At 34.2% G+C, this 25,400-nt stretch overlaps 1 pseudogene; it reads right to left on the bottom strand.

Moving 5' to 3' along the window:
* Positions 1 to 3,941: 3,941 nt before the first annotated feature.
* LOC127564048 (galectin-related protein-like) lies at positions 3,942 to 4,460 on the bottom strand (annotated as a pseudogene).
* Positions 4,461 to 25,400: the final 20,940 nt, after the last annotated feature.

Genomic DNA, 25,400 nt, shown 5'->3' with positions numbered 1-25,400 from the left:
TTCCTTCTCCAGCTCATTTTACAGATGAAGAAAATGAGGCAAACAGGATTAAATGATTTGCCCAGAATTACACAGCTAGTAAATGTCCAAGGCCAGATTTGAACCCAGGAAGATGAGTTTTCCTGATGTTTAGTCCCAGCACCCTATCCATTTCAGCAGCTGGATATCCCACTGACTTTTAATATTCACTATGTTTCACATTAAGCCCATTCTCCTTCTGCCTAAACGTGCTTTTTTTTCTTTCTTTTTTTTTTTTAACTTCTGTGGGATATTTCTGTGGGATTATCATTCAAATGGTCTTCAGTATTTGTAACCTTGGGGTTGTCTTGAATTCCTTCTTTCTTTTTACTTGTTGCTATTCTCCATACACTTTAAGGGAATCAATTTGATCTGGCAGGAAGAGCCCTAATTATAAAGGCACAGGTCCTGGATTCAAATCCAGATTTTGGAGGTCAAATAGTATTTTGTATTTGATTACAGAGAAGACAGAGAGACACTGGATGGAGACACTTATTAAATAGGGCAATGATATGGTCAGACCTCTTTTTTTGAAAAAGTACTTTAGTGGCTGAATGGAAATGGACTAGAGTAGGGAAAGAAATGAGGCAGGCAGATCCACCAGCAGACTATTGAAATAGTTCAGGAATCTTGAGAGCTGGAACTATTTGATTTTGTCTTAATAGTAGTGTTTGGCACACAGTCAGCATTTTTAAAATGTTTGTTGAATGATTGATTAGTAGGAATTCTTTACTCAGGTAAAGATTCTATGGGGAAAAAATGGAAGCAGATAAAACATTAAAGGCTTGATTAGAAAATGGTCTAGTTACTTGGGAGCCAATATTTCCCTTCCTCATTCCCTGTCTCCTTTCCACCTGCCTTTTAACGATTTTTTTTTAGTCAGCCAAATGTGAAGAGAACACTATATCTCCACAAAAAGAGGAATCTGTGCCTTCAGTTTACTGTATTCTGAGATATTTATAGAACATTTAAAGAAGATTTTTTGACAATAGCAAAATAGGGTTCTTTGAGAAGTAGTTATTTAAACCCCCTGCTGAATATATCCTGACAAAAATTAGAGAGTTTTATTAATTAGCTCGCCTGAGGAGAGAATTGAGCCCTGAGTCACCACACTGTGTGCCAAAATAAGTCGAAATTTTCAGACTTAGTCTTTTTCATGTAATGTCCTTTTAATTAGAGAATCCCTCATGAAAAAGTCATCTAGTCACTATAAATGAAAAGGAAATTCTCTTATGGCATGAATTCAGTAGGAGAAATCTATACAAATAATCACAAGGGAGAAACTATTGTCACCTAATATAATCTTCCCTCACTTAAATCCCCAGGGCCTTAGAGGAATTAGTTTGAACTAACAGCTTTAAAAAATATGGATATCTGACACAAATTTCCTGGTAGCTACACTGAATGATTCTTGCCACCATTGGCTGTTGCACAAAATGAGCCATTATTTCCAGAAAGGTAAAGAGTGTGGGGCAAAGGATGGAACATTTCCCCAAGCTCCTGCAGATAACATTTCTGCCCAAAACATACCACAATTCTGATGAGTCTCATGACTGCTACACACTTTTAATTTCCTTTCAAATAAAAGATATCTGATGCTGTCATATATAAATCGAGTGCTCTGACATTTTAGATACATAAGATATTTTTCATTTCATTTGCATTTTAAAGGTCTGAGTAATTTTCCTCCCTGATGCAGCTTAGCCCACATTTTTCTTCATGCCCTGCACATCTACGCATCCAAAACTTTGCATCTCTCATCAAAATTCCCTCTTAAGCTGTGACTTTCATGTGTCTTTTAGATGGCTCAGCTTCCCTGCAGCTCATGCCCTGCCTGTTTTCCCAAGAGCTCTCCTCCCACTTGGCAAGATGAAAGTCTTCTCCCCTCCAATCAGTATCCACTTCTGTCTGCTTTCATGCTAATGAAAAATAACTTAAGGACACAAAAAATAATTTGATATCAAAATTTGTTCTTGGGCTGACATAATACCAGTTCATCCAGGGACCTTTTTGATTATCATAGGAACTTCACTCCTAGTAAAAAGAAAAAATCTATAGCTTATTTCTTTCTACAGTATTAATCTTCTTACAAAAGTAGCTTCCACTGGTCAAAAATCTTATAAACTCATCTTTTATGGCAGTATCATTAATCCAGTTTTTTTTTTCATATTTTTCTCTTCTTAGCTAAATAATAATTTTCTTGAAGGCAAGGGCAATATCTTATATTTCTTTTATATCTTCACTCCTTCTCAGACATACAATTCAAAAATTAAAAAAAAATACTTGGCCATGGAAAAATGCTGTGAACTTTGCTGTATCCAATTATCATTTAACCCTTTGGAGATAGAAAAATTTTATATTATATTATATCAAAACGCTAAATAGAATTGAGACATGCATTTGTTTACTTCTTAGGTTTACAAAGTATGCAAAATATTGGTTATATCAGTGGTTTTTCTAAGAACAAGCAAGGGCTGAATCATTTAAACAAGAAGCAAGCAAGCAGATTTAAATCATTATCACGGAGAGGGCAGGGTGGGAGAGTATGGCATTAATATCAGTACCAAATGCTAATAGAGTTTTATTCCCAGTCACTGTGTTAGGCTCAGGACCAGCAAAAAAAAAAAAAAAGTCCATAGAACTGAGTCTGTATCCTCAAAACATTTTCATTGTGGTAGGAACTAGAATATAGTCCCCAATATTTGAATGCATTTGTGTTCCTACTGTCTTAGGTACTTCCTTTAACAGTGTAGACTACAATCCATCTGCCTTTAATCATGGCAAGTCAAAATTATATGATTATAGAATAAGATAATTTGAACTGGAAGATCCCGAGAACCCATCTAATCCAACTTTTTTTTTTTTTTTTACAGAAATGGAAACTGGGTCCAAGGATGTTTAAAACCACACAACATCAGGATAGGTATTGTAATCTAGGGTCTCTGATTTCAGAACCCCTTTTTACTAAAACTATGCATAAAAATTTTTAAAATAGCATATTTTCTGCCCAAGTGATATAAAGAATAATAGAACAATAGACCTAGGATTACAGAATTTTAAGATGGTCATGGACATCAGAGTCTATCTACTTTAATCTCATCATTTACAAATGAGGAAACTGAGGTGCAGTGAGATTAAGTAATGTGCATAAGGCCATACAGAATCAGATACAGGATTTGAACCCAGATTTTCTGACTCTGGAGCCAAGCTTTTCCCAGAAAGAAAATGTGTATTTTTTAAAAATAGCTATATAAGGTAAGATGTATGAAGTGAAAGTGGTAAATACTCCCAATGTTCATATTAAAAAGAGATGTCTGAAAGTCCAGGAAGTAATGATTTTCTTTTTCTGTTCTAAAATTTAAGTTTTCATTTCTTACAGCAGAATATTTTAAACAATTTTGAGTTGCAAATTAAAAGAGGGAAATGGAATAAAATATAACCATTGAATCTATTATTCAAACTATACACACATACACACACACACACACAAACACACACACACACACACACACACATATTTGCTGAGGCAATTGGAGTTAAATGACTTTCCTGGGTCATACAGTTAGGAATGTTAAGTGTTTGGGGTCATATTTGAACTCAGGTCCTCCTGACTTTGGGGCACTCTCTATTGTACCACTTAGCTGCTCCCCAAGGAATATTTTTTAAGCTTTAAAAATTGTGTCAGTATTATGCTATGCAAAACAAAGTTGAACAACCTACATCTATGTAAGTATCCTAACTAAAATGTTACTGGCTGTGCTATATGAATCTACTTCAGTGAAGAAACAATGGTTGCACAAAATAAAACTTTTCTCTGTACTGAAGTAAAAATTATTATTATTATTATTCTCATTATTATTTAGCACAATCCAGGATGACATCTGCTCCTATATGGAAAAAGGATGATGATTTGGGCACCCAGATCAGCCAAGTGTAGTGATCTGAAGGTCTTCATTGATCTTTATAATGTCAATTGAGGACAGTGTTTCCATTCAATGATAAAAATCAAAAGGCTGGTGTCCATCCACAAATACTCTAAATCATAGATGTTCATAGAGAATTTCCATCCTAAATGGTTGGTCTGGGATGAAAGGAAAATAAGGAACTGCTGATTGTTCTTCATCTCTTTCTCCTGATATACATGAATTTCTGAGCAGTTACTTATCTGTAAATAATGATTTCTGTTCAAAAGCCACATCTGCAGGAGGGTTTTTGGAGTTCACACCTGTCAAACTGATGTGGAAACTCTGAGGATTGATGTCTACAATCCCCATCACTAAGATCTTCTTGCCTGGCTTTGTCCCACGTTTAACATGCCCACAAAATAGTACCATCAGTCTTTGAAAGTACACATCTGTTTGGATAGGAGATCCCAAGGAGTTGATTAAATGTCCATCCTCTAATTTCAGTACCTTATATCTACTGGCCAGCAATCACACCATCTTGTTGCAAAGCCCGGGCTGTGCAATAAGATAGCAGGAGGTGGGGAGTGGGGAGGAAAGGGGGAGCATTAAGGGGATGAGAAGGGGCAGGAGAGGATATCTGATTTCTGCTACCTGGGGAAGGGGGAAACCCAGGTTCGGAGTTAAGCTCCTCTGCTTTATTGCTGGGGCTTCTGCAGTCGCAAGGCTGGCCTGTGCCCAAGGAATATTTTGTTAGGGATAATTCAGTCATAGAGGAAGGCCCTGTAGTCATTGTATCATGTTGGTTCTCATCCTAGCTAAACTGTCCACCAGTGATTTTGGTACAATTGTCATTTGTTTTCAGTTTCCTTATTTTCCTTCCCTTTATTCAGCTGATGGGCCAGAACAAAATAATGATCAGCAACTCTAACCCATTCCATTTTTCAGACATGGGCCAGTTTGCCTCTCCTTAGGGAGCCTGGACATTCTACTCAGAGGTTTGACCTTACTGGTATTGGACTTACTGAAAATGCCCAATTTGCTTTAACCTTGCTATAGCTCAGCATTGATGAACCTGGATTTTAACCTAAGTTTTCTTATTTTTTCCTTATTCTAAATCTTAATGCATTCTTTTACTATGCCATCTCATGAAGTGAGAATCAAGAATGAAGCTGGATTCTAAGCGGCAGAATTGAGGAGGAAGGGATTTCTAGGCATAGAGGGCAGCCTGTGCATAGGTATTAAAGACAGGAAATGGAATTCAGAGTCTGAGGAAAAGCAAATATACCAGTTGGGTTGTTTCTGACAAAAATAAGTGATCTCTGATAATTCTATATGCCAGTAACTGAAAATGGACACTATTAAGAGTGAGGCAATAGAGCAAAGAATGTAAGGATCTGAATGCCAAAGAAAAATAGTTATTCCTTCCACATCTTGACTCTCCCCATCATGAAAAACCATATCAAAAATATCTTGAGGGTCAGCATAAGAAATTAAATGGGGATTTTAGAGCAGTTTTAGAAAGCTGTAGATGACTTAGAAAAAGTTTAGAAATGCTAAAATACATGTATATTACATATCACCAATATATATTATCTTTTAATATCATAATTCAGATTTCTTCTATGGTACTAAGGGAGGGTCAAAAATTTTTACATGGATTTTCCAGATCATGGGGGACCCCACCCTTAAAACTTTTAATGTGGAAGGGATAACTATAAACATGTATTCTATTTTTCTATCAATTGATTAAGGCGAATCTAGTGAATAGTCTGTGGAGTTCCGGAGCTCTTCTCTTAAACATATAGAGGCTACCATTCTCCTACCCCACCCAATCAAAAGAAAATTTCATAGATTGCTGCTTTGGGCTGCCTGATTTCTTTTTGGTATCCATTCATGCACAATTGACTAGTAGTTTCTTTACTTGCAGGGACCTTTCCGTTAATACCTCATCTCTCATTGTATAATGGCAGGATAGATAAGCCATTCAGTTATTCTGATATTTTAGAAAGATAGGAAAATCAGGAATCCTGAGTTCTATACCTAATTCTACCACTAATTTTCTGTTCTTGGACAGACTCAACCTCTCTGAACATCAGTGTTTTTATCTTTAAAATATGGGACTTGAATTAGGTGATGTAAAAGATATGAAGATATGAAGTATTTTTCTTGTATGTGTATAGGGAGTTTTATATTTTCTCATTCCTAGCCTACACAAAGACTAGATCAAGTGAGATACATATGTAAAGTGCTTTGCAAACCTTGAAATGATGTTAATATATTAGTTATTATAACTTTCCTTATAATTACCTTCTGATATGCTTATTCCACATCATCCTAAACGCAAGGAACTCCTTGACTTTTGGGGGCTCAAAGACCTAGAAGACTGCATAAAAGTTTTATCAACCAGCTGCACAAAGCTAAGTACAAACAACAGTCAGTTGACTGTTGGAGTCAGAAGAGCTAGATTTCTGAACCTAGATCTTCAACTTACTACCAGGGTGACTCTGAGCAAATCACTTAACTTCTGCATAAAGTTTCCTTCTCTACATAGTAAGGGGTTTATTTGACTTTAAACTCTAAATCTATGATGGCTGCGTGATTATGTAACTAGTTAATATCTAAGTTCCTTTCCAGATCTAAGTTCAATATTTAATTTATGGACTCTTTGGCACACTTGCAGCTTGACTGGTTGACCAAAGGGACCATATGAAGCTGTTTATTAAAAGTATACAGATGGCTTTAGGGAACAAAAGTGGCAAAGGATCAACCTAAAATTCCATTTAACCAAAGATCCCTTATAGTAAAAAAAAAAAAAAAAATCTGATAATTTAAAAGTGTGTGTGTGTGTGTGTGTGTATATGTGTGTTTGTGTGTTTTAAATAGTCCCCAGTAAGAAGCATTCAGGCATTTCTGATCAAAAGCTATTGTTTGTACTTAGCTTTGTGCAGCTGGCTGATAAAACTTTTATACAGTCTTCTGGGTCTTTGAGCCCCCAAAAGTCAAGGAGTTCCTTGCGTTTAGGATGATGTGGAATAAGCATATCAGAAGGGAATGTGACAATAAGAAAAATTATTCTGACAACTTGATATGAAGCACCAATGAGTTGTACCCCTGAACTAAATATTATAATTTTCTTATTTTTCCAAAAGACTTACATGTTTGCATCTGTTAGGCTGTTTCCCTGACCTTTTTTCTCCAAGGTATCAAAGTAACTTCAAAAATTAAAGTCCAAGACTGAAAATTTGTTGATGTTTATTTGGGAGAGAAACATTCTAATACAAACAGTCCCCATCTAAATAATAGGCTTAGGGGCAGCTAGTTGGTGCAGTGGAAAGAGCACCAGCCCTGAAGTCAGGAGGACCTGAATTCAAATGTAGCTTCAGACAGTACTTCCTAGCTGTGTGACCCTGGGCAAATCACTTAACACCAATTGCCTCAGCAAAAATAAATAAATAAAATCATCGGCTTTTTCAAAATATTCATTTTTTAAGTCAGTTGTTTTAAACTATAAATGTATTTTCTTTTTGAAGAGATGTTAAGCACTATGATCAAATCCACAGGCTAACCCACAAATACTTGTTTTGCTCACAATGTCACTGTAGATGACCTAACAAGCATTTATTTATGACATAAAAGAAAAGCAGTTGTGAGTTGCACCTTGGAACCCAAGTTCATAAGATATATAACTTGAAAGTTACTTAAAAATAATCTAGAAAATACCTCTTATAATTTTTATAATTCATTCTTTCTCATACCACATTGCTATTCTATAACATTCGTATGCCATGTTATTTTAAGCTTTTCTCAATTAATGGTAGCGCAAAAAATCCTTCTATGAACATGTTGATACTCATAGGGGCCTTTTATTTAAGTACTCTTTCTGCTATCTCACATTGCCTCCCTATTTTCTCTACATTCTTTATTGGAAATAGCAGCTACATTCATTCCATCAATAATGAATAGTAAGTATTAAATATTTGTTTGCTATGTACCAGGTACTGTGCTGGGTGCTGGAGATGTATACAAAAAAGCCAGCCCTCAAGAAGCTTACATTGTAATGGGGGAAGCAATACACATGCCAATGGTCTGTACATGTGCACACACACACACACACACACACACACACACACCCCTAACCACCATATCCACAATTCATGCAAAAAAACCAAAAACTTTGAAGAGCAGTATAAAATAACTTGAGTGTAAAGAGGAAAGACTTTGTGGAAAAGGTAGTATTTGAACTGAGCTTGAAAGAAAATAGGAATTACAACAAGCATATATGAAGAAAGAATGCATTTCAGGTATGGGGAAAAGGCACTTAAATAAATAGTTAACAGAGTTTCAAGCAAGAGGAACACCGAGAAGGCAAGATTAGTTGGATAGTTAAGTGCATGGCATGGAGTTGTACATATTAATAAGATAGAAAAGATAAGATGGGACTAGTTATAAATGACAAATAAAAGAGTTTGTATTTGATCCTAGAGGTAATATGGAGTCCCTGGAATTTACTGGTATGATCAACCCACACTTCAGGAAAATCATTTTACCATCTGACACATAGAAACATCTCTAAGAAATAATAGCTTAAGCTAAGATCACCACAAAGTGTTTGAAGGAGAGGTCTCTAGTTTGAGTGTTGGAATTATAGTAGAGACAGATTTTGTAGGAGCCACTCAAGTAGCTGCAGTAATCCAATGAAAGGGGAGCTTCAAGGGCAGAGAGTTCCATGGCACTTTAGGGAGAAGTACAAATTTCACTGGGGCAGGACAAAGAGGATGAGGCTGTGTGAGCTCTCTTAGAGTAAGAATCTGTCTTGCTTTTTCTATTTGTATTACCAACACGTAGTTCTGTGCTTGGCACATAGTAAGTACTCAATCCATGTTTTTTCATTCATTATATGTCAGCTATTATTATTAAGAGAAATCGGGCTTGAGTGGAAGTCAGCAATAAAACGAAGGTAGGAATACAGCAGTACTATGATAAATGTTTTAATAAAAAAATTGTTTGGTTGTTATGTTACCAACCCAAGTCATCTTGTATGGATTGGTATAGCTATGTGAGTACAGAGTCAGAAATATAGTATGAAATAAGAGATGTATAAGTTGTTTTCCTACTAACAATAAATATAAAACATGTTTAAGATATAGTGGTTTGCTCTCCTCAGAATATTTTCCTTCATGTAGTAACATCAATTTTAGTAATGATTGATGCAGGTTGTTTTTCAATTCCTTGTTACACATTGCTCAGCATAAGTCAAGTACCAGCCATTGGCCTTGGGAAATGAGCAAAATAGCCCTTTCCTCACTTACATACACAGTGGTATTCATTCATTTGAAAAGGCTTCTACATTAGACCTATAGGATCAGTAATGATATAAGGTATAAATTCATATATATGTTACATAATTAAATATTTGTAAATTTGTAAAATTATTATGAGGAACATAGATTAAAATAGACAAGTGGCATTTACTTCCCTCCCATAATTTGCAAGTGTGTAGGTATTAGTGATGATGATTTAATCTGTCTGTACATGGGCAAGTCACTTCATTTCTGAGTTTCCTAAGTCTTAATTGCTTTATTAGAAAAATAGAAATGATAATACTGTAGAGGATTTATAGAAACAAACGATTAAGATCTAGACTCAGTGAAGAAGTTTCAAAGGATTATAGTCTTTACTAGTAGAGAAAGTATCCACATTAATAGCATTCATGTAAGCACTGAAGTGACAGATACTTATTTGATGGTTGTAAGATAGTGTATGCACTTTTTAATTGAAAAATGCTTAAATAAATGTTATTGTTAGTATTGTTTCCCAATAGCATAATGACCTAATAGCATGATGAGTTTAGAAGCATAATGGACAAAGATCTTCCTTCAGAGCCACTAAAATTTAGGCTCAAATTTAGGAAAATTATATACTGGCTGTGTGAATTTGAGGAAGTAACTTTGCCTCTCAGTGGTTCAGACTCTAAGTTTTGTGGGGGTGGGGTATTCCTCTCAGACTAGAAATTTAAGAGATGTTGCTGACCTCCATTTATCAAAAGATAATTCTCATCTGAGAATTCCCTATGCTGATGAAAGCAAAGTTTATAATGAGTTTGTACTGACCTATTTGAGCTCTTTTATTCTGTCTCCCTTATGACAATCTAATATTAGGGATCCAAACTGTGGTTCCATCATGGAAAAGAAAAAGTGTGTCTATTTTGTTCACCTATATATACAGCTGTACATATATACATACACTTTTTTTTTTTGCAATCCCCATACAGTACACACACACACACACACACACACACACACACACTGACCACTTTTGCATTCAGTCCAGTTTAAAGATACAGCCTGGGTACAGTGAGAGGAAGGCTGGCCTTTGAACAGGAGAAACTAGGTTCAATCCCATCCAGTTCCACTAGTCAGTAGTTATATGACATTGAACGAGGCATTTTAACTCTCATTTTAACTCTCAGTTTCCTGAGGGATAATAATACTTATACTTCCCACTTCATATGACTGTTTTGAGAAAGTGCTTTGTAACTATTACATTGCTATAAATAATAATTAAATGAAGCTCTGATCTCTCTCTCTTTCTCTCTCTCTCTCTCTCTCTCTCTCTCTCTCTCTCTCTCTCTCTCTCTCTCTCTCTCTTTCTCTCTCTCTCTCTCTCCCTCGCCAACCCCCCCAAGTCTCTCTGCCAAAAATGGAATATTGTAGTATTGTATTATCTTTCACTGCTGCCTATCATGGAAGGCAGAATGTTTCTTGTTTTAATCCTTTGGTTTCTTTTCTTTGCAGATTTTGAATTTTTATAGAAAGAAATTTGGTTTGTTTTTCTCTCTTTTGGCTCACACCATCAATGCACACACAGTACTTGTTCCCTTCACCTCCCTCCCACCTACTCCTCACTTGTGCTTTCAGGAAGCCTGCTGCTGTCTTTATGTAAATTCAATCAAACCTCATTGAATTATTCCTAACTGCTGAGGCAACAATAAGTAGTGAAATGCTTACATCCAGGACCTTAGAATCAATGGGCTCATTCTTCCAGTCAAAAATCTACCTCTCAGCATATGCGGAGGCAGGTTTGATTTTAAATAGAGGGATATGAAGAGATAAGGGAGGGAGCAGAGTTCACTGAAGAAATACAAAGATGTAGGAAAGCAAATGGACACATAGAAATGAAAATTATACCAACTTGAATAGGCTCACACTGTCTTTCTTTAACAAGGATGGCGTCATGAAGGATCTCATATTCCTACCTTTAAAGAGAAGAAGATCAAATGGCCAATTCATTTTGCTGAACAAAGAAGATGAAAGGAGGAATAGGAGAAAAACAATGTGAGAAAGATTAAGGAAGTTGCATTGGAGAAAATGATATACAATTTCACATGGTGGTTGTACTGAACCATTTCAATATAATGGCCTGGGAATCATGAAACCTGTACTCTAGATCCTAGCCATTATTTGGCTGTTTGCATTTGGCCAAGTCAATTAGTCTTTTTGGGATTCATGTAAAGTGAGACAGATGAAAAAAGATTATAGATTGAAAGTTAGAAGTAACTTTCCCTAGCCCACCATTATCATTTTACAGATGAGAAAATGGAAGCCTAGAAAGATGAATTTGTCCAAGGTTAGATAGCTCAAAAGTATGAGAAGTAAAATTTGAATCTAGGACTTCTTACTCAAATCCAGTGCTCTTTCTACTGTATCTCTCAACTAAACTGATGACCTCTTAACTCTAGTCGTATACAATTTTGAGCAGAACCAATTTCTAGCAAAATCATGAAATAAGTAAAGTTTGTCTTCATCAGCCTTACATTCCCTTTTCTACAACCACAAGAACATTATGCTCACTCACTAAAAACTCCATTTCATGCTCTCTCTCTCCTCTGTCAAAGTCTACTTTAGGAAAAGTTGTAATAAACTAATGTGGAATTCTGAATGTTAAAGTTTAATGTTCTCTTTCTTAGCGTATCTATGACTTAAAAGAGATAAAATACATCCAGATCCCTACTTTTTAAAGAAATATGATTCTCAAAGTAAAATTTCTAGTAACAGGAGTGAAGACTTATTTTGATGAAGGACCTTCTCTGAACTGCTCATACAACCAGTCCTAGGAACACATGTAAATTCTGCCTTTATAACATCCCATCAGATTCTTAAACTCCCCAGGCCTCAATGATTGACCAAATGAAGAAAAGGGAGAAGAAGTCTCTTAGTTTCATGATTCCTATTGATCCAGTTGCGATATGTATCTTTATCTGATATCAAAAGAAGAGTAATTTTTACTCAAAAGGTTTGTCAGGTTCTTGATTAATGGAAGATTGAAAATAATGGGTGATCATTATTCTTATATTGCTCCTAGATGCCAACAATGGTAAACATAAACAAATACAATTATTTTTATTGTTATTTGGCTTTAAAAAGCATAACTCCAGTCACAAAATCCATTGGTAAAGGATTCTCTCCTTATAGATGGAGATCAATCCCTTGCACCTATATGAGGGGTGGTATAGAGTGGATGAGAGTAGAATAAAGGAGTTTCTTCATCTTAATGATTTGAGAGTCTTTGCAGTCTTATCTGAACTTTTTTTTGAGAGTTCAGAGTTGCTTCAGGCTCGATAAATCACTTTGGGCACTTCTGGCTTCCAGGTTTGAGAAAGAAGATGGAAAAATCAATCCTAATTCAGATTACCAAAAGAAAATACTCTTAGAGGAAGGTAATATGAGAGATAATATGAGACTCTCTGTCAGTTATCAGTATGTCCCTATCCCGACCTTGCTACACTTTGGAGAGTTTTCTCTTAGGTGAGATCTATGATTGTCTCTCTCTTTCCTTCTCTTTCTCCTTTCTTCTCTCCCTCTCTCCTTTCTCCTTTCTCCCCTTTCTTTCTTTTTTTCTCCCCCCTTCTCTCTCTCTCCTTCCCTGTTCCAACTTCCTGCTTCTCTTCCTGGCAGGAATTTAAGTTTCTATTGGAAGAAGAGAATAGAAATGACTATATTGCCTCCCTTTAAGCCACACAACAACCCTCATTGCAACATGTGGAAGACGAACTTTGTGCCATATAATAATTATCAAGTTATTCAGTGCAGTTGGACTAGATAAAATGTATAGAGACAGTCCATGTTGAAAATGACACAGATTTGAGGATCTCAAGGATTCTTGGGTTTTTGCAGGAGAGAAAAGTAACAAAACCATGGGGTAGGGCAGCCAGAATTAATTGAGTCATTGAGGTTGGGCAATTTCTAGAGTGACTGAAATCAAGAAAATCTGAGTTCAAATCCAGCCTTAAATGCTTTCTAGCTATGTGATCCTGGGCAAGTTACTTAATTTTTCTTATTCTTCTCAATGGTGAATGGATAATGATAGCATCTACTCCCCAGGATTGATGTGAGGATCAAATGAGATAATATTTGTAAACTGCTTATACAATGCCTGGCACTTAGTAAAGGCTTAATAAATGCTTGGTTCCTTTCTTCTTTTCCATTAATATCACAATAGGTTATATCTACATTTTTATCATCACACATTTGACTGAATTATTGTTTGTTGATAAGAAAAAAAAGAAATATTTGATTGGGTAGATCATCACCTTAAAAACTTGTTCAATGTGACCACTTCCATGTATGTCAAAAGGATACAGAGTATCTTGAAAGATGTTAGAAAGTCTACTATGTGTTTGTGATGGAATATTTTTGTTCTGTGGGTAATGATGATTAGGATGCTCTTAGGAAAAACAAAAAACAAACACAACAATCTGAAAGTCCTCCATGAATTCAAGCTAAGTGAAATATACTGTATCCAAAGTTATAACAATGTTTTGGGATTGTAACTGTAAATGAGTTTGCTGTTCTCAGTAGTACAATGATTCATGACTACTCTGAAGGATTATGATGAAAATCCTCTTCATACCCAGAAAAGGAACTTATTGTGTCTGAAAATACATTTAAATATTTTCTTTTTTTCTATATTTTTTAAACTTGATTTTTGTTGAAGGTTTTTATTTCCATTCGGATGGGAGACCTATGTTTTATTTTACAACTTGATTTCTGAAAATATTTTGCATAACTTCACATGTGGTTTCTTAATTGTGGGTGGGAATAAGGGAGGAAATCTAGAACTCAAAAATTTTAAAAACATGTAAAAATTATTTTGAATGTAACTGGGGGGAAATGTTAAATAATAAATCAAATATACACACACAAAGAAAGATATTAGAAAGTAAAGCTGTTCCCCTGCATGTTGAGTGGACTCCTGGTGGTACATTAAAGGGAGGCTATAGACAAGTCAATTTAAAGGGAATGTTTCTTTCACTTATTTCTAGTTGAAAGGAAAAAATTGAAATAAACTACTTTCTCCTTTGTGGTTCATTTCACTTCTACTTTTATCTGTTGAATATTTGTTGTTCTTGCTTATCCCTTCCTTGGTGAAAAGGGACAGCTTATAAAAACAATTGAGTGTTACCAATGGCTTGTTAACTTACATTAAACACAGCTGCTCCCAAGAACATCTGACTCATAGGCAGGAGTCAGAAATGGCAGGTATTCTGAGAATGACCCCCAAAGTGATGAGAGGAAAAATACAAGGTAAAGTGAAGGGGGGAAAATTGCTACAACTCCTGATTTTCATGAGCCCTGGATTTGACACCTTTGCCAAAACCAGAAAGTATTAACAAATTCATAAGTATCAGCAGTCTGATATTTATATTTTATATCCTGATCAACTTTCTCATCCCCAAATAAAGCCACTTTACAGAGCCACTACTGGACATTCATTATTTTGTTGTGACATCTATAAGCAAAATGTGTTATCAAGACAATTCATTTTGTTTCTTTATAAGTGGCAAAGAACTTCAAAGTTGTTTGTAAAGTTCAAAGACATGCTGTCAAAAAGCAAATAGAACTCCTCTTTTACTCTCTTTATCATTCATTAAATTAGGTCATAATCATCAAAAACACTAACAAATGAGTGATTTTTTTTATCTTTACAAAATCTATTTGAGAATGATTTGTGTCTGTGTCAAGATTATCCTTAATGAAATTTTTAGAAGAGACAGACTTCCATAAACAATTTTGTAGAGTAGACTACATCTTTAAATTAAATACATGTGATATTTACACAATGAGGTTATACTGTCATAATTATAAATGCAATATCTCAACAATTCTAAATCCAGACTGTAAAATCTAGAGTTCCTCCAATATAATTAAGCTTTGAGAATGTTTTCTCCTTCAACCTAAGAACCTAATTTTTATTGTCACTGCATTAATTGCCTGTGCTTAACCTAGTGTTTCAGTATCCACCATGATCATGCTACCTTTAAGAAATTGGAGAGTGGAGAGAACAAAAGTATATAGAGTGGACAAAACAGGATGGAGGGAAATACAGAGCTGGTAATCATAACTGTTCATGTGAATGGGATGAACTCTTTCATAAAACACAAGCAAATAGCAAAATAGATTAAAAAACAAAATCCTACAATATATTGTTAACAAGAAACACATCTGACACAGAGACACATATATGAAATAAAGGTAAAAGACTAGAACAGAAATAATCCATAATTTCATCTAAGAAAATGACAATAATGAGACAATATACCAAAACTTATGAGAAGCAGCCAAAGCAGTCCTTAGGGGAAATTTTATATCTCTAAATGGTGACATAAATAAAATAAAGAAAGAGATCAATGGATTAGAGATACAACTAAAAAAAATTTAGAAAAAAAACAAATTAAGAAAGAGGAAAATGTTTCTCACTGTTCCCACTCCCAGTCTTTTCTGAACATACTTAAAGATACAAAACAAATAAAAGATCCCACTTTGTTCAGGCCTGCCTTGGGTGAAAGCATTATTGACTCACCTGGGACTTAATAGGTAAACTAGAATAGAAAGGATTTAGGATTTTAGTTTACATAATGACACCAGTTCCAATTTTTTTTCCTGAGTTAATTGGAGTTAAGTGACTTGCCTAGGATCACATAGCTAGGAAGTGTTAAGTGTCTGAGGCAGATTTGAACTCCTGTCCTCCTAACTTCAAGGCTGGTGCTCTATCCACTCACCACCTAGCTGCCTCCCCCCACACTCCCCTTCCATTTTTGAAAAATATAATCATTAACCTAAAATGAGTGGTATGAGTAGAGCATTCAATCAGCATAACATTAATAAAATTTGGATTCTATTCTTGGTTCCTTCACTCACACTTATGATATAATTTGAGTTAAATTATGTGATCATTATACCCTTCTCTAACATGAGAATAACCCTATATAATATCTGCAGGAGTTGTATCTTGGTTGTATCTCCACAGGAGGGGCTTCCCAGTTTGCTTGTGGTCAGTAGTTTGAAAGTTTTTCTACCAGAGGTCTTTGGATTCAAGGTCCTGGGTTATCTTCCTCAAGTTCTAAAGGAAAATGGTTAAGGTGGTCATGATTTGACTTGTCTAGCACATTCTGTTTCCTGGCAGTTGATTGGAAGTTGGTAGGGATAGCTGGTACCTTCTCCATACAAGATGCTTCCTCAGATAATGGTTGTAAGAGCTGGACTAGAAACAGGACTGTTGGTCTGGGGGATGCTGCTACTTTCTAGGTCCTTGTTCTTATCTGAGATGTGAGTGGCAATTGGTTCATAGTTACTGTTAATGATAATGAGGAAGGTAGATCCCCTTTCCATGAGATTTCTCCTTTCAATAATATCTGTGAAGGCTAGATTAGAAAGAGGTCTAACGGGTTGGGAAAAAGGCACTGCTATTCCCAAAGCTTTTGGGTAATGTCTCTATTATAGTGGGAAAAGTGATAATGGCGTTGGCTGAAAGATCTCTACAAATGGAAACTCATTACTTTAGGAAATTCAGTCCATGAAAAGACACAATTCTTATAACTTCATCCTTATATTGAGCCAAAATTTATCTCTGCAATTTCCATTCAATCCTACTTTTCTCCTCTGAGGCCTCTAATTAGTCTTTTCCCATATGATAGACTTTAAATTGCTTGAAGACTGGCATTATGTTCTCATTAAGTCTTCTGTTCTTCCTACTAAACATTCCCAATTCATTCAATTGATGCAAATGTTATAGTTTCTGCTCTCCTCACCACTATCTTTTTCCTATGCTTCAGCTTGTATCTTGAGCTTTTCAATCAGAAAATCAAGAAACACTTAATAAATGTCTATTATGTGTCAAATACTGTGCTGAAAATAGACTGAAAAAACACTGAAAATAGACAAAATGAAACTGCCCATGCTCTCAAGGAGCTTACATTTTACTCGGGAAAACAGCACAAATACATATAAACAAATACAAAACAGCTGTGAAATAAATGTAAAGTAATTTTGGTGGATAAATTATGCAGAGAATAGTGCTGGACCTGGAAATCAGGAAGTCTTCAGTTCAAATTTAATTTCAGATATTTATTATCTGGATGACTCTGGTAGTGTCCCTAAACCTATATTGGCCTCAGTTTTTTAAACTGTAAAATGTAGAAAATAATATCTGCTATTACCTAGGGCAAGAACAAAATAAACTGTAAAATGTTTTATACACTTTTAAGTGCTATGTAAATGATAACTATTATTGTTGTTGCTGACATTGTTACATTAATAATAATAATTATAGAGAGGATAACAATCTGGTTTCTGTTAGTATCTGATGGGATCAGAAAAGGTCTCTGTCAAGATTTCTCAGAGAGAAAGGTGAGAGGGGAATATATCTAGGCATGTGAGATGGGAGGTGGAATGTCTTATCTGAGGAACTTTAAGAAGGCTAATTTGGTTGGAATATGAGTAAAGGGGAATGATGAGTAATAAGATTAAAAAGAAAGGTTAGATTCAGCTTGTAAAGGACTTTCACATGTGATAGAGGAATTTGTATTTTACCCTAGAAGCAATAATAGGCAATCACTGGAGCTTTTTGATCAGAATGATGTGAGGAGACCTGTTTTAAGAATATCACTTTGGAATTAAAGAGGGCAAAGACATGAGGTAAAAAAGACCAATTGAGAGGTTATGGCAATAGTCTAAGCAAGAGGTGATGAGCTTTTTATGGGCAAGCCCAACAGATAGCAAAAGTTTGACAATGCTCAGGAAAGTCATAACTGGTAATAATACCTTGAAGAGAGCACTGGTAACTCCAAGTAACCGTGTTAGGGCTAATCAGTTCAGTTTCACATCAATAAAGAAAGACCAGGAATGCAGGAATCTGTGAAGGAGTATAAAAGTAGCATGACGGATCAGACAAATATTAAGTAGATATGAATGAAGCCTGTCAAAACTAAGATGTGTTTAGCTGAAGTTGTGCTTAGATATTATTGTTGAGATATCTGGAATGCTTAATAACAAAAGACTACTATTCAACAAAAGCATGGGGAACATCTGAAGTTAAAGGAAAATCAATATCCTATTTTGTTGATACATCACCTTATTGGTTATTTTTGTTATCCTCTCCTGAGATCCAAAATTGATTGGTAACTGCCAATTCTCTTACACTAGACTTTTTGAGTAATAGTTATTAAAGCTGACCACACAACTGAGAGAGAAACTGTAAAACAATTTAGTGATTTTTTCCCCCAATTATTCAATAGCCATCTATTAAGAATTTTCCTAATGAAAGTGTTGTGCTATGTGAGAGCATTGTTTAAAAGTCAAGTTAGGTGTACCTAGGAAGCAGTATAACATTATGCAACATGAATACCAGTAACCATTTCTCTTTAACCTGTGAAGTGTGTGATTCTGGTTAGATACTGTTAATATGATGCAAAGTAAGTTTCTTGAAACTCATGATGTTTGTAAGTATACGACTTGTACAAATGATACTAGTTTTTATGCACATATCAAAAGAATTTGCAGAATGGTAGAAAGCAAGGGAATGAATACAGAATTATAATGGAAATGATAAGTATTTCAGCTATTGAGATGTAATGTAAAAACTGAAATCTTATCAATGGATTACTTCTAATGTTCTATTATTGTAGAGATCAATGGGATCAATAACAAATAACCTACCATAATTCCTAAGAAGTGTTAGAGTTGTTGTGAGGCAACAGCTTTATAATCATTAATGTATTATGTAAATTTGTGATGTAGTAGAAAGAATTCTGAATCTGTATCCAAAAGGATTAATTAATTTAGGGAGTGTCAGTATGTATCTGTCTCCTGCCACTTACTATTTATGAGACATTGGTGAAATCGTTTGTCTTGTGTTGAACACAGTTAAATGCACCTGAAATTAATCAGGACAATTCTCTTCTCAGTCCTACTCACCAAAAGAGGATCAAAATCATATGACAAAAAAGAAGACTTATGATCCACTACTGTATTAAGTGAGGCATAAAACAGAGTTGAATTCTCATCAACATTGTTTACTACTATTATGTAACAGTGAGAAGTCTAGTATACAAACCAAATGGATGAGAGATTCCCCGTAAATGGTCAAGTACTTAAGATGCTCTTCTTTGTGGATACCATTATATTGATAATATCAAGCTTCTTAACACAAAAAACCTTCTAAATGTGATCTACAACTAACACTTTGATTTAATGATACAAAAAGGAAAAACAAATAAAGAATGATTATTGTTCAGGTCATACAAATTAGTTGAATGATTGAATAGACAATTAGTAAAGCTAGTCCAACTTTTTTGAACAGTGTGAGTAGATAATAAATTGGGCCCACAATTGAAAAGAAGGAAAGTGAGCACACAATTGAAAAGAAGGAAAGTAGGCTGGATTGTCATTGGGAATTTATTCAATTGCTTTTAATGAGATTCTTGAAACAAAGGTCTATCTTTTAAACAATAATATTCTAATAATACTATCTATTAGCAAGTTATGAAATTCTAATTTCCAAAGAATTAAGCTGAAATTTTCTCAAAAGACTATGGAGAGATTCAAGGTAAGTGTGGATAGGATATAACATATTAATAATGGAGAATAGTGGTAGAAGTTGGATAAAGGATGTCATCAGAAATGTATAAACAAAAGAAAATAGAATGATTATGTAATGCGAGTTTTGGAATAAACGATTAATGCAGGCCATCCACCATTATCCACACACTGTCAAGAAAACTAGAAGGTCCAGCACATGAAGGGTAGATCCTCATGTGGGTAATTTATGGGGAATATGAACAAAAATTACACAGAATCAAAAGGCTTGTATGGGCTGCAATTTTTCTGATGGAGATTTATCTAAATTGAAGCCTGATACACAGTACTTAATAAATGCTTGTTGATTTATTGAAGAAGTTACAGATCCATTTGATATCAAAATTTACATTATTGATGAGTAATCTATATATAATTGGAGTTTTAAAAATATCAACCAATTTTCAAGTAGTGGGGCAACAATAAAATTCAAATATTTTTCTTGATCAGGATCCATTGTCCTTAATTTTTAGTCATGTATATTTTGAGCTATTATGGCACAATAGATAAAGTATTGGACTTGAAGTCAACATAACTTGAAACTAGATCCCACTGAAAATGATTTCTAACCATATCACCTAACCAAGTGATTAACCTCTATGGATTTCAATTTCCCTCATTTATAAAATAAAGGTGCTGGACCTGAGACTTCTAGGATCCTTTCACTCACTAAACCTATGAACCCATGATCTTAAATGGAAAATGAGTTCATGGATTTCTAATTAATTTATGCTTAAGTCAGGACAAAGCTATTTTATGTCCAACAATTTTGTTTATTATAAGTGCATCTTAATGACAAGAAGCTGAGTTTGGCCAGCTGTAAATGAACATGAGTCCCAGAAGACACAAGTTTATTAAAATTCAGGAATGTAATGGTTTTTAAATTTCCCAATACTGACTTGTATGATGGGTTTTCTATATTTTAAGATACTAATCTGATTTCAAAGCTCATCAAGCTTACCTAACTATAATTAAGGTTGTTGGAATTTTATTCAATTTTCTCACTTAACTCAATCAAAATAGATGATGGATGTAGGTTTTAGTAACATTATAGGAACTAAAATACACAAAAACAATACCACTAAGGAAAAGCCATCCAATTTTCTTTTAGATTTCAAGATAAACAAGATTAACACAACTTTCTCAGCCTGTGTCATCCTGTTTCAGAAAGGAAAGTCATTTTAGGTCACATCTTCATTATTTAAAGGAAGCTGCACTTTTTAAACCAAGCATCACTGTCCAAGGCAAACTCTGAAAAGGTCAAATGGAATTTAAGTTCATGATCTCTAGAGTTTCAGACTAAATAAAAATATAAGACAGAGGCAAAATGGATTCATTTATAGGAATGCTAATTTGAAATCAAATGCAGAATAAAAACTAATCTACATACTCTTAAACTGTTTCAGTGAAAGACTATAAATTCAAGTTGAGATAAAAATATATGTAAATATAAATTCCAACACCTAGAAGACCCAACTTAGAATACTTTCCCAAACATGATACACTTAGACGATCTTTCTTTTTTTCTTCTATAATTTTTTTTTTAAATCTAAGATTAGAAAAACTTCAGGCAAAATTTTCTGAATCAGGGCAATTTTTAAAAATTTGGTTTTGTTGTTACTGTTGTTTATGTTTTATTCCAAGAGTAAAAGAGAGGGAGAGAGAAGTGATAGAGGGAAAGGGTTTGGGAATCCATATGAACCACCTATAATACTATCTATTATGACAAATCATTATTATCACCATCATCACCTCACCTTGTATAAGTTCTTAAATAGCCATAATTCTAGTTATGTTTTTAAATGTAAATTTCTTTTTTATCAGAGATTTAAATATGCTGTGACAAATGTGGTTATAAAAAAGATACAGAATTTTTCCTGTGAAAATGGTGGAATGAGAGATTTTAAGGAAGGAGAAACTCCTTCCATATCCTTATATTAAAAAAAATTAAGAAACACCAAATAGAAGAAAAACAATCAACAGCACATAAGATAATACAAAGTTCAAAAAGCAAATGGGAGATTTATAGTTTGGTATCTTTTTTTAAAATATGGAAAAAATGAAACAGTTAAAGTATGAAATATCATACAGATGGAAAAAGAAACAATATAAAATATTCCAATGCTTCTTCAAATGGAAAAATATTGTTTTCAAGGAATTTAAGTAAAAATGGTACCAGTCTCCCTAAGTCACAAAAACAAATAACATAATTTTGTGGGAATTTTTTAAACTATAAGAAAGTCTAAACCAGAATGAAAAGATGCTACAAAAGAATTGGGAGGAAGTAATTTGGGGAAAAGATCACATGGAAAAATCAACAGAAGTAACTAGTAACAAAAAATGAAATTGCAGAAAATGTAGATGCAGTAGTAAAATAAATCTTGAAAGTAGCTCACCTATTGAAAAATTTGGAACATATACAGGTGCAAGTGATAAACCTAAAAGATGTCAAGATAATCTCAAGATTAGTAACTCTCCCAAAATTTTAGAAAAACAAAAGAATGTGAATACTGTATTATAGAGAGCATTGTTCAACACTTCCAGACTCATCCAAAACAAAATAATGATATATAAAAGAAGGAATCTATAGGATCCTACAAGGAATAACTCAAAAGTCTATTCTCTCATACCTATAATAAATAAATTATTATTGCTGTTATTGTTTGTCCTCAGTTTTTTAAGAGACCTAATGACACCAGGAAGGTGATGTCTTGACTTTGCAAGTGAACTGAATTTAAGTGAAGCAGAAGTGCACAAAGTAGCTTTAATCTCTTCTCCAATGTCCTCTGAGTCCAGTAGAAAGACATAAGAAACGATGATTGGCAATGATGGCCTAAAATGCAGTAGGAGACCTTGGCCTTTTTAAACTAAAGTCTTTCCCAAGTCTCAATTTGTTTGAGGCATTGGTCATTACCTCAATTGAACTGTTAACATACATTAAAAGAAAACACTTCTGCAAGTTAAGAGAAGTTGAAAATGGCATACTAAAAGATAAGTATCAGTAATCACAAATAAATTGGAAGTTATAAATGCAAAATCTAGAACCATAGATAAGACATTCCAAATTGTCTATTTAACAGGACTTGGCTATATGAAGGTAAAAGATGAACATTTTAAGAAGCATCAGAACTTTTAAAAGTTTGTAGAGCGACATGCATGTTTAAGAAGCTAGTGAGTAATAACCAAATCTTTCCAGGGCTAAATATAAAAATTTCAACAATGTGTATTTTTCAAATCGAGACCAACCAGCTAGGTCCTTAATGTGAGGACTTTAGGAGTATTTTATTCATCCAATCACCAAATAATCCAGAAAACTCTTTCAGAAAGATAGTTCTGGGGTAGGGAGCATCAAAAAGAAAGATTATATTGAAGTTTATCATGTACAAAGAGATAGGCTAGACAAAGTACGTAGTTAATAGTATAAGAATATATTACTTAATTTTGTTAAATTACCTGAATCTTAGCTCTGCCTATGATATCTGTGTGATGTTGTTTAAATCACTTAACTTGCATATAAGAAAGGAGAGGAATATATTTGGAAGTAAAGGTAATATAAAAAATTAATATCAATTAAAATCAGATAAATGTTCAATAGTATAAAAATAAATTTTGTTTAGAAAGTTTTTTCCTTAGTATATGAAAAACAAGTATCTTAAATAGTGAGCTAATAATATATACAATGGACAAACAGTAAGATACTGCTCCTGAGAACAGGGGCAAATCAGAGTTACATCCACTGATCACTTCTCTTTGACATAGGCCTAAAACAATACTAAAATTGTGAAAAATCCCTTTAAAAGATGTTCAAATTCCATGATAATGAGAGATATACACAAGGAAACCATTAGATACTACCCTTCAACTACTAAATTGACAGGAAAAGAGGGAAAAAATGATAGCATTTGAAGTAGGTAGCTACAGATAGCTATTTTATTATATTGTTGGTGGCAGAAAAGAATAGGGCTCACCTTTGGAAAGGTAATATACAGCAAAGATTAAAAAACTGATCATATCATTTGTAACACTGATCCTTCTATTAGGGTTAAATCTAAATATAAGAAGAGGTTGTATCTCCATGCAAAAACTTTATTTATAAGAGCAAAAAATAAACAAATAGGGAATGATTGGGACAATTTTTCTCTTCCTTCTTTTATGACTACTCTTTTTCAGTCTCCTTTGTGGGACTTTCAGCCAGATCATGCCCAGTAATTGTGTGTGTTTCTTAAGGCTTTATGCCAGATACTCTTCTCTCTGTATTTTAGCTTGAGGATTTCATCAGTTCCCTTGGATTAAATTATTATCTCTATGTTGATGAAATCAGATATATCTATTTAGCCCTAACCTATCTCCTGATCTTCGGTATCAAATTTTTTGGTGGTTATTGGACATCTCAAATTATCAAAATATTCTTGTGAAATGTAAGTCTGACCTATCTATTCAATAAACTGTAGCAGTTTTCTATTACTTCCAAGATCAAATATAACATTTCCTATTGGGATATTAAAGCATTTCATTACTTTGCTCCTCCATACTTTTCCAGTCTTTCCACATTTTACACCCCCTTCACCCTCCCTTTCCCTATGTACTCTGTGATCCAATGAAATTGGCCCTTTGTTATTACTCACACTTTCCCAACTCTTACCATTTCCATTAAACTATCCCCTGTCCCTCAACTTCTTTCCCTTATCTCTAGCTCCTGACTTCCCTGGCTTTTTTCAAACCTCAACTAAAATCCCATCCTCTTTGAGAAGCCTTTCCTGACCCCCCCCCCTTTTAATGCTAATGTCTTCCCTCTGAAGTGATCTATAATTGATCTTGCATAAAACTTATTTTTACATAGCTTTTGTATGTTGTTTCACATATTATAAGTTCCTCGAATGTAGATATTGTTTTTATCTTTCTTCATATCCTTAAGCATAGTGTCTGGAACAGAGCAGATGCTTGATAAATACTTGTTAACTTGATTTTGCATTTGTGATTCTACAATAGGTAAAGCAATAACATAAAGAAGGTTTCAGGGAGAGACCTTATAAGTATAAGTTGCCTGGTTACACATATTACCAGTTTAGGTGTATTCCCTAAACTGTGTCCCTCTATGGTGTTCTCTGGACCAGCTTGTAGTCTTCACTAATGGGGTAGTAATTCATAGGAGAGTATAATTTTATATGGATGGAAAATGGTTTTAAGTAGATGCTCACAGCTTGATTCTTATGCAGCTTTTAGAAAGCCCATTCATAAAAATATCCCCAAAGGCTCTCTGAATCTAAAGTGTCAGGAAAGTCAAAAGAATACCTTCTAAGAAAAATAATAACAACCTCAAGTAGAAATCTAATTCTACTTCAATTCCTCAGGTATAGAAAAAAACTTTCTAGATCATCTATTTTTCACCTTTGGTCCATGAATTTTTTTTAAAAAAATACTTAAATAGCATCTCATTACAATTGATTTCTTTTGTAATTTTGCATGTTTTATTTTATGCATTTAGAAACATTAATTTAAGGAGGTGTCTATAACCTTCAATAGACTGCTAAAGGGAATTCATGACACAAAAAAAAGAACCTCTGTT

The sequence above is a fragment of the Antechinus flavipes genome, chromosome 5 (assembly GCF_016432865.1).
Source record: "Antechinus flavipes isolate AdamAnt ecotype Samford, QLD, Australia chromosome 5, AdamAnt_v2, whole genome shotgun sequence".
NCBI classification, from domain to species: domain Eukaryota; kingdom Metazoa; phylum Chordata; class Mammalia; order Dasyuromorphia; family Dasyuridae; genus Antechinus; species Antechinus flavipes.
Note: the sequence above shows the minus strand (reverse complement) of the source record. Positions and strands in the feature narration are given on the sequence as shown.